This window comes from Anopheles darlingi, chromosome 2, assembly GCF_943734745.1.
Source record: "Anopheles darlingi chromosome 2, idAnoDarlMG_H_01, whole genome shotgun sequence".
Taxonomy (NCBI): Eukaryota; Metazoa; Arthropoda; class Insecta; order Diptera; family Culicidae; genus Anopheles; species Anopheles darlingi.
In genome coordinates, this window is record NC_064874.1 from 26,899,403 (window position 1) to 26,909,085 (window position 9,683).

At 49.5% G+C, this 9,683-nt stretch overlaps 1 protein-coding gene across 5 annotated transcripts in view; it reads right to left on the minus strand.

Moving 5' to 3' along the window:
• The window catches only part of LOC125947907 (GAS2-like protein pickled eggs), a 31,760-nt gene extending 22,464 nt beyond the window's left edge, over window positions 1-9,296 (minus strand). The window contains exons 1-2 of one of the 5 annotated variants that reach the window (XM_049673435.1): window positions 9,148-9,296; window positions 6,159-6,713 (exon numbers count right to left, since the gene is read on the minus strand). The gene's annotated coding sequence lies outside the window, so the exon portion shown is untranslated. Of the gene's footprint in view, window positions 1-6,158; window positions 6,714-8,850; window positions 8,937-9,037 lie in introns of those variants that run through there. The other 4 variants (XM_049673436.1, XM_049673439.1, XM_049673437.1 and 1 more) reach the window with 4 other exon arrangements.
• Between the last annotated feature and the right edge of the window lie 387 nt (window positions 9,297-9,683).

A 9,683-nucleotide genomic window follows, 5' to 3' on the forward strand; every position in this document is an offset into this window, starting at 1 on the left:
ACCACCCGTAGAGTGCGCACTACTCACTGCTGCTGCTCTGGCTCCCGCTAATTGGTTGTGGTAAAGGGGCCTGATTAAAAAAAAAAACGGAGGGTGGAAATGTCATTTGGGAATTGGGCCTTTGGGAACTGGGAATAATGAATGCAATCGGTTAATGGTGGGGTGGTAATGGTGGTGGTCGGTTGCTTCTGACAAACCTTCAATTCGTTTTATGGATGTAGTCAGCTGATGATGAAAAGCGTCATTAAGATTAAGATCGTTCTGGGACTGGGAGGTTTCGTTGTTTCGTTACATGATGCTGGTTGGTCCAGGGCCCGGTTACAATGACTTGCATGACATTAAAAAGCAAAACAGCATCGAGCAGTTTTAGTAGACAATTTGAAGAGATCCGCCCCTTTAGGGAAGACTAATTTGTTTCATGTTTTAACTTAATTTCTTAAAACCACGCGAGAAGCATGGTCTCTCGCTGTGTATTTCGCAACATAAAAGCGTTTTCTACTAAAATAACTCTAAAAATCATTTTGAAATTTATAACACCACTGCAGATGAACGCAGTAAATTTACCAGGTACTCCCGGCAAGTTTCTTTTCAAATTTGTAGATACATTTTGTAAATAATCCAGAGTTAAATAATAACTACGCTTAAATTTTGCCAAATTGTGATTGCATCCATTCTAATTTCATGATAACTCACGGACCGCTAGCTTCCAAAGCCAATGCAGCGGAAACAAACCCACCGTACGGACCGATGAGTAGATAAATGGCCACCGAAACCACCGATCCGTAGCCGGACGTGAAGGTGTCAAAACAGCCACACCGTAGATCACACAATCGTGGGTCCGTAGCGGGCATTTTTTCCCGATAAAAAAATATTTCGATTTACCACCAAATGCATTTCATTTCGTCCATTTCACGGCCAACGGATTTCGATTTCGATTACGTTTTCGTCAGTGCGGCGGGGGATGCCCACCGCGCCGGATGCACCTTTACGTAATGAGCCCACTGATATGGATGCAGCAGTTGTGTTGCGCTGCACTGCACTGCGCTTAGCAAAGTGAATCATTCACTTTCGACCTCGAACCCACCGAAACGGAACGGGCAAGATGTTTTATTTGTTTCAGCCTGTCAACCGCTAGTCATAATATGCCACCGGGCTGGCCCCGGGTGGGGTAGTGAGTTATTCCAAAAAGCATAATTCGAAGGCCAAAGTGTCGGAGAGAGGTTGATGGCCTAAGGAGCGAGCGCGCGGTGGAACCGTTATCAAATCGGAAGCTCTTAAGCGACCCGCGCTGACACATCCTTTTCCCAATTAGTAGCGGCGAAGGACGGCCAGCTACTCGGTTCACTCGTAGCACATGCGAGGGTTCACTAACCACACCGCTGTCAAAATAGAATTTCCAAAATGGAACCTCCATTTTTGGAACGGTGACCCCCCCTCATTACGAGAGAGGAAAGATAGGGGTGCAACCAACCAACTGCTTGTCGCGAATCCGCGTGCTCGGTAGATCACTGTGCAATCGATTATGGTCGTTTGGTTGGACGGAACAACGGTTCGGTGTCGCGATGAGGCACGCTCGGCTGCGGCTGCTGCTGCTGTGAGTGTATTGTGTTGTTGTGTAGCCCGCCAGACGCCGTTCGCCGTGTATGCGGAAGCGTGATTAAAAGCAGCTAGAGAGAAGCAGCAAAAAAAACGAACACTCCATCCGCCAAGGTCATCGACGGTGAAGTGAGTGAGTATACGCGAATGTGCGAGGGAAAGGCATACTACACTACACGCAGTGTGCCAGCCAGCGGCATGCAGCAGCAAGCATATGGTCAGGTCGAGGCATCGCGGAATCGCGGAAGAGCTGAACCGCACCAAGTAGATAATGTGAATGTAAAAAAAAGCGTATTCACAGAAAACACTAGAACGTATAGATGAGCAATGAAACTCGGGGAGGTCTTTATCAGTGTAAGAGCAGTTATAGAAAATATAAATACAATAAAACGAATGGCTCTATTGCATAATTGCATCATTAAATTATCAGAGCATCAGGAGAATGACAGTGTACACCCATCCACGCATCAAATCACATCAAAAAGACCGCTCCTTGGGCGGATTCCCTTCTGTCCATCCATCGACTGACTTTAGCATATTAATTTGAAAAAAGTATATTCACACAAAAACTTATGCTTCACTGCAACATCAACATGAGCTCAATTTCTTATGAAACAAACCATCCCACGACGCAGTCGGACAGTCAAATCATCGGTGGCATACTTTCCTAGCCGAGCTTCTTTCGCTCTCGCTCTCCCTCTCTACCGGCATTTGCACTCAATCGTTGCAACTGACGATAAGATAAGACTATCGGCATCATGTGTGTGTGTCTCCCTTTTTTTCCCATCACTCGGCTAGACGCTGCTTCTCGAGATCCAACCAACGCACCAGGCGCCAACAATGCGGCTGCTACAATTGATCGGTTGATTGTTGTGCACTCTGCAGCCAAAGCCACAGAATGCCGGCGGAAGAGACGAAAGCGGCGGCCTCCCAGCTAATTCCATTCGGCCGCGCACATACTTTGGCCCATTCTTGGTTTGCGCCAACACCAACGGTGCATTGTTGGGCGAGGGCGTGCACGCGAGCGCGCACACACAATAGCCATGCCGGACGTTTGCTGCATGCTGCGAGACAAATCGCGAAAGTAAAAGATCGCCGATCGTCGCGATCGTCGCGATCGTGGATCTAAAAAAACAAAATCTCGCGCACCAAACTCACCATGAATCAGTTTTTGCTTCTTCAAACAAGCAAAAAAAAACGAGAAAGAAGTTCTTTAAAACGCTGGACCACACAGCGACATGATGGTGATTTCAAGTGGTTCGCAGAGGCACATAAGAAAGTGGTCGAACCGTGGGACCCACCCATTTGCGATCAATTGTGTGCCAGGGTGTGTTTTGTAAGTGGTTCACAGGGTCGTTTGATCTGTAGAGCGGAACATAAGGACCACACTTAAGAACATCTTGGTTACAACATCTTCACCCCAGTGGCAGTGTAGCGCGCGCTTCCGCGATTCTTTCATCCGGATTCGCATAGTTCGATGACCTGTCGAAGCATCAGCGCTGTGCGTAAGGTCATTGGCACATTCTTATCTTGTGTCTTGTGAAAGAGATAAGAAGATTTACAATAACAAGAAAATATGCAGAACATTGGGGCAAAAAATGTCCAAGAAAGAAGACCCCAAAGACCAGAAACGTCTCCTCTCATTGATAAGAATCTCCATGTCTTTTTTTCCTAAGACCAACTGGTACAGATATTCCAGTCTGCAATACAAACGTACTTCTTTTAGATTTCCTCATTACCATTGCGTTACATTTGGCACTTCTTCAAAGTAAAGAAATGTCGAGATTTATTGCGCATTGTCAAGATACTAAACACTCGCATTTATTCCCTTGCACGACCGCATGGAATGGAATGGAACGGATTGGCGTCTCGTCGCAGTCGTCAGTCCGTCCACTGTGTTGTCGTCAGACGTTAGGCAATGCCGCCACTAGTCACTATCGGACGGTCGTGGCGGGAGAGTAGAATAATGATAATTTTATGTGCTCATGTGTCAGTCGCCCTTCCATATAACCGACCGGCACACCACACCATAAGTATGCTAATCGAGCGCACCGAGAGCGCAGCAGACAACCGCCACCGCCGCTGATCTGCCCTCCCACCACCTCCCTCCGAGTAGAGTGACCCGCGCACAGGATCTTACAGCTTTCCTGCGACGGAACTGAAGTGTCAACATGGCACATTGCAGCGGCGAGTGGCAGTGAGCGAGCTTTGCAGTTTCTAATCATCATCGCTCACTCGCAACACCCACCAGCTAGCTAGCTTGTGCCTCAGCAACACACACACAGCATAGCACAGCACGCACTAGAGGGCACTAGAGTGGTGCAGCTGCAGGCCCCAGCTAGCGAACGGTAAGGTGGTGATGAACGAGGCAATCATAAAACCGCGAGCACTCGCATACGTACGCTGCTGTCGAGCTGCTCCGACTGTCACCGGTAATCAGTGATTGGGTTGTCAACTAGGTTTTCCAGTGTCCCCGCTACCACCGTCGAACCAAACAATAGTCCATTTACGGTCGACGGAGTCTTTTCAGTAAATGGCCAATTCGATAACGCACACTCTTGGGGACCTGTAAGCGGTACAAAACCCGCGAAATGGGGTTTCACTCACTAATGGCGATCGTTTAGGCGTGGTCGCGGGCCCAGAGACCCTTGAACTCTTGATTGGTTGCAGCTACCACCGGGAGCCTTATTGGTCGCCAAAATGGTGTTCTATTGATTTTACCTATTCCTCTCTTTCTGTCTTTCTGTCTAGACGATGGGTGGTGACGAGGCCACAGGCACGCCGTGATCGATGATGACAAGCCACGATGTTACATCGCGCACCATCAGGTCCCAGGTATACGAGGTCTACTCTCCTCTCAAACACGCAATCGCACTCACATGCTACGGTCGTGTATGCGATGGGAAAATAAAACTCATTCCAATTCAGTTCTAAACCCAACGGTACAGTAGCACGAGATTACTTAATACTCGACTGAATCAAGTGTACATCATTTTTTCGTTTATGACAACATTTTTCCTGCTTAACTGCACAGTTCATTCGAAAGGAACCGTTTGAGCGTGGCTTGTGCTGTACGAGTCGATAGCTAGAGCACCTATCGTGTAACAGAGAATGAGAAATAGATAAGGATTCTAGGGAAAATGAATTCAAATGCCTGGTTTTTTACAGCGATAGTGTAATCTGAAGTAGGCAGAATGTCAGCAACCAAAAGATAACAAACAAACACTGTCTTATCGGTTTCGTCGCTTGGACCAAACCAAGTGAAACGAATCTTGCGAAAAAAAGGGAAATGAATCACAGAATGTGTGCTTTACTGCAACCCTTTGAACCATCATATGAAACCGGAAGGAAGAGGCTCCGCCAAATGGGCGCATCCGCCATCGCGTTATCACATGTTTTACGGATTAGTGACCGCTGGGGCATTCCATAACTCACCAGCCAGTTAATCATGAGACCCCACCGGTGACGATATGAGGCGAGGTAGTCGATCGAAAAAGTCATGTAGTCGGGCCGGGCCGGCCCTCTTGTTAGTCGTGGCTGGCAGTGTTCGCCGCCATCGTAACCGGCGTCCCATGCGTATAAGGTCATTTCGAAATTGAATCTAATCATAACGTGTCGACGGCGCAGACCCAGTCGTCACCAGCGGTCGTTGAGGGTGCAGCTTATCAGTGCGTAAAGTGGAGGCAGCAACAAGCTACATCATGGCCGCTGGTTGTGCTTGGCATCGCGGTAGTCGCGAACCAGCGGTTGGCCGGTTTGCGGGTGTGTAATAAATAGTGTTTCGAGCGATGAAAGGGCGTCCTTGCCGTCGATGGTTCGCTGTGAGGTTGCGATAGCGGTGACCCCTTACCAACTGGCGCGCACACACACACACATAGCATGCCTTTCCGTTCCGATAATCCGCATCGTGCGTCTATTGGCTCTGATTGGCTTCGGGGCATATGCACGTGTGCGGTGGTAAGAAACAAAGCGTAACACTGCCGGGGCCAGCTCTACACCATCTGTGACAGCGATGATAAGCGGTTGGGAGCATTGTTTGGGGAAACTGGATTGTTGGCTTTACAGCGAGATAGCTTCTGGGTTGGGCTTGAGATGTAAAGAGCTAACAATAGGGGCTGATTTTGATGTGGAATCTAAAGTCTAGAAACAACCCCGAGGCAATGGGTCTGGACTGTCATATGCAGTAACTTCCAACGACAATCATCACAAACAGGAAGCGACTCATGGAATAGCGCAAAAGAACAACCGAAGCCGAATGCGACGTACAAATGCGACAACAAAGTTGTCATAGGAAGATGCATCAAAAGCAGGAGAGAGAAAATTAACAAAATGAAAAAAAATCATAATATACCAGTAAATGATAAAGCAACACACGGACAAAAGTCACCCGGGGCGCGACATCCGCGAAAAGAGCAATCGAATCCGGTGAAATGGTGGCCAGCAAAAAAAGCGAAACACACTGGAAGAAGAAGCGGCACAGCGTTGCAGATTGCGTCGGGAACAGCCAGACAGAAAACATAAAGCAACAACAGACACACACAAATACACCGAGAGATACATACCGAATGATTTCCGTTCTCTCGACGTCGTCGTCCGTCGTCGTCGTCGTCGTCGTGTGCTGGTGTGGCAGTTGGTACGCTTGGCACGTCTGGCTGCTGCCTGTTTGTGTTCCGTTCTATGTCTTTCTCTCTCGCTTCTCTCGCAGACACTAGTAGTTTTGCCGGGTTGGCCACTCTTCCTTTACTTTGCTTCCACTACAGCACCGCCAACTTCACTACTTCCGGTTCCGTCGTCGTCGCCGTCGTTGATGCCGTGTACGCTGCTGCTCTGTCTGCTGCGGCCACTGAACTGATCGCGAAGGATACCATACTGCTCCGTCACGCTAGCGGGCAATACTAGAACACCGGCGGTGGTTCTCGTATCACGTCTGCACCTTGACCCTCCCTCTATGCCCGTTTCATTCACGCCCCTTCACGTATTGCTAACAATTGTTACTGTTTTTCACTAAGGTTGATATTTCCTGTGTGGCACGTTGTTAATTAATGAAACTGAGAAACTAAAAAATACACAAAAAAGCACAAACACTACCGTAGCACCTTATCGTTTCGAGGGATTTTCTGAAAGCAAGACAAGTTAGGAAGGTATTAGGGCAACTGCTAGACGAGAGAAAGGCTTACTACGTTCTCCATCGAGACAGAACAATGAGTCACGCGAAATAGTCAAAGAGAGAGCAAACACACGGACAACCGGAGTGAGCGAAGAGCCGTTTTGCAGTTCTACATCCAGCGGACCATGCCCTTTGACAGGCTCGACACACGAGAAACAGGCTGCGAAACGTCCCAAACACGTCGTCGTATTTGAAATACTAGCAGTTGACTCAACCATTCGGAATCTCTTGTCTATTTAACTCACTACTCCTCACCGGGCTCTCCGATGACAATAGAGGCCCTAGAGCGCATCCCCACACGACCAAGCACTCGGATGGTAGTGATCATCGCCATCGGTGCGTATACATGGTAGACCGTCTTCAACACAGGAGAGGCTCCTGACTCGTACGATACGCTTCCGATGTTGCGTGGTTACCGTGGATCGCTGGTGGTGGTGGGATGATGCCATGCAAACGAAGAAGGACCAAAAGGAATCGAATGATAGAAGAGGTGAAAGGGGTTGTATACTCGGCAGGGTCAGACTCTCTGGCCAAACGACAAACAAATGCGACACACTTGCGACACCCGCCTCGTGCTGAAGCGCCGCGTTTTCTCGCTATCTCGCCATCTTTCTCTCTCTCTCTCTCTCTCATTATTGCTTGACGCATTATTCTCTCTTCCTTTCTACCACCGTTTTCTCATCGACGTGTGTGGTGTGATCTCGCTGCGGTCTACTCCACGCGTGGATAGTCCAGCCCTCGTTACGGCTTCTCTACTTGCCACAAAACGGTCGTGATCCGCGGGCAAATGCAGAGAGAGGAAAAAACAAAAACCAAACCCGCAGGAGGAGAAAAGGAAGAAATGTGGCCGGGTACGAGCCGCTGCAGGCAAAACGCGACGAGACAACGTGACGCGGTGGAAACTCAAATGAAAATTCCTTCCCGCGGTGAGATATGGCATGGTTTGGCCCCCCTGGATATTCTCGCTCTCGGGCAAATTCTCTCTTTCTCTAGCAGGCCATGGTAACTATGTGTTTTCCTTCCTGTGTAGCATGTCCAGGCGGAAGCGGTGATGAGGTTTACGTACTGCACGAAGGCCTCAAATCGATGTTCCCACCCCGCTCAATCAGCTGGCAGGGGCAGGAGATTGTGAGAAAACCCAGAAATTGATTCTACAACCCCGGTGAATCCAATTCTCAACCCGAACCAACAAACACATTAGGGAAGGTTTTCCATTCCTGGGGCAAAATCGATTTTCGATCCTTTGCAACAAATCCACCGTATGACGTGCATGGTAACAGCATCCAGCGAGCGTGGCAGTGTGCAGAGGGGCCCGGTATCGGTGGGTTGCACCATTAGAGTGCGCATCAACATAAACCGAATCTACCACAACCCCAAACGCATATTACTAACACGCCCCAGGGCAATCTTGCGGGTTTTTAGGTTTGTTGGGCCGGACAGAGCGCTGCCGAACCGAAGAAGGCGAATGAGAAAAAAAGGGGGAAAAATCATTCGCCTCATTCAAACCCAAAACATTTCAAGGCCTACCGGTGGTGCGCTGCCGCGAGGACAAACGGGCCAGGTTGACTAGCTGGCTAGCTGGCTGGCGGCCAAAAGCCCAAAACAATGCTCGAGCATTGTGTGCGGTCGTCGATGTATGTATGTGTTCGTCACCACTGTTGGCAAGCTCTTCTCAGCAACTTCGCAGCACGTGTCTCAGCATAAATGTTTGCTAAAAGGTGCCGAGCTGGAGTTGATGTTGCCACTTAAGAAAAATGTTCCTGCTCGAGTCCTGGAACAGCACTTTTGTGATAGAGTACCACCAGGTCCTTAAGAACGCTTAGTTGGAGTACTCTGGTCGGGCACTTCATTTCCCCGATACGAATTCTGGCAGCTATTCGAAAGGATATCACTGGCGAGTTCAGTTCTTGCTGACGATTGTTCGCGTTTGTCAGTTTCACGTATCACAAGGGAACGCCGACATTCCGTGTTTGAGAGCGGTAGAACATTTGGGGACTAATCCGATTAAACTGCAGCGAAAGAGTTGCAGCCAACCGTACACTAATACAACCCGGAATAGCCACACACATGCTCGAAAGTGCACATACAAACAAACACACACACACACACACACGCGGGCGGTAAACTATTGGTTTGTCAAAGGAAAACACACAATCGGTGGACACTTTGGGGGCGCACTGGCTGGAGTGGACAAGGAAAATGGGCGTCGCGCAATCGCAACGCAACGCAGCGACTGGTGGCTATGTTGAAACCACCAGCTGAGCGGGTGGTAACCTGGTGGCAAACGCACTCTCCTAGCTACACTACTCACTACTTCTCGATCCGCGTGTGGACCAGCCACCGGAGCAAACCCTAGCCTAGCCTTGTCGTGCCGTTGTTCTTACCGCAGAGAACCGCACCGCTTTACGTCCGAACGGTCGCGAGTCAAATCATGAACTTCGGGCGAACGAAATGAAAAGTATGCGTTTTGTAGACGACTCCGGTCGCCGAGTTCGCCTCCACCCCATTCGCTACGTTCGGATGGATGAATGAATCGTGGAGAGATCGTACGCACGTGCGCTCTCTCGCGCAAGAGAGAGAGAGGGAACGCGAGAGCGGGCTGCCGAGCGTGCTCTCGCAAACGAAGGAATCCTGCAGCATGGAGACAACACGCGGAAGGATGCCACCACATGATGACGGGATAGTGCACGGCGACGGTAACGGCCTGACGATGCCGATGTATGTGTGCACATGCATGTCCATGCACGGCCGCCGTCACCGAATCGACCGGCCGCCGACTCGCTGTACGGTGACATTGAAATTATGGCGAACGATGACTCAAGCAGCACCAAACTGGCCTCGTCGCTTACCCGAACAACTTCCGAGCCACAGGATCATGCGAGGATGTGAAGCGAGGGCTCACAGTGACCGTATGCAGAGG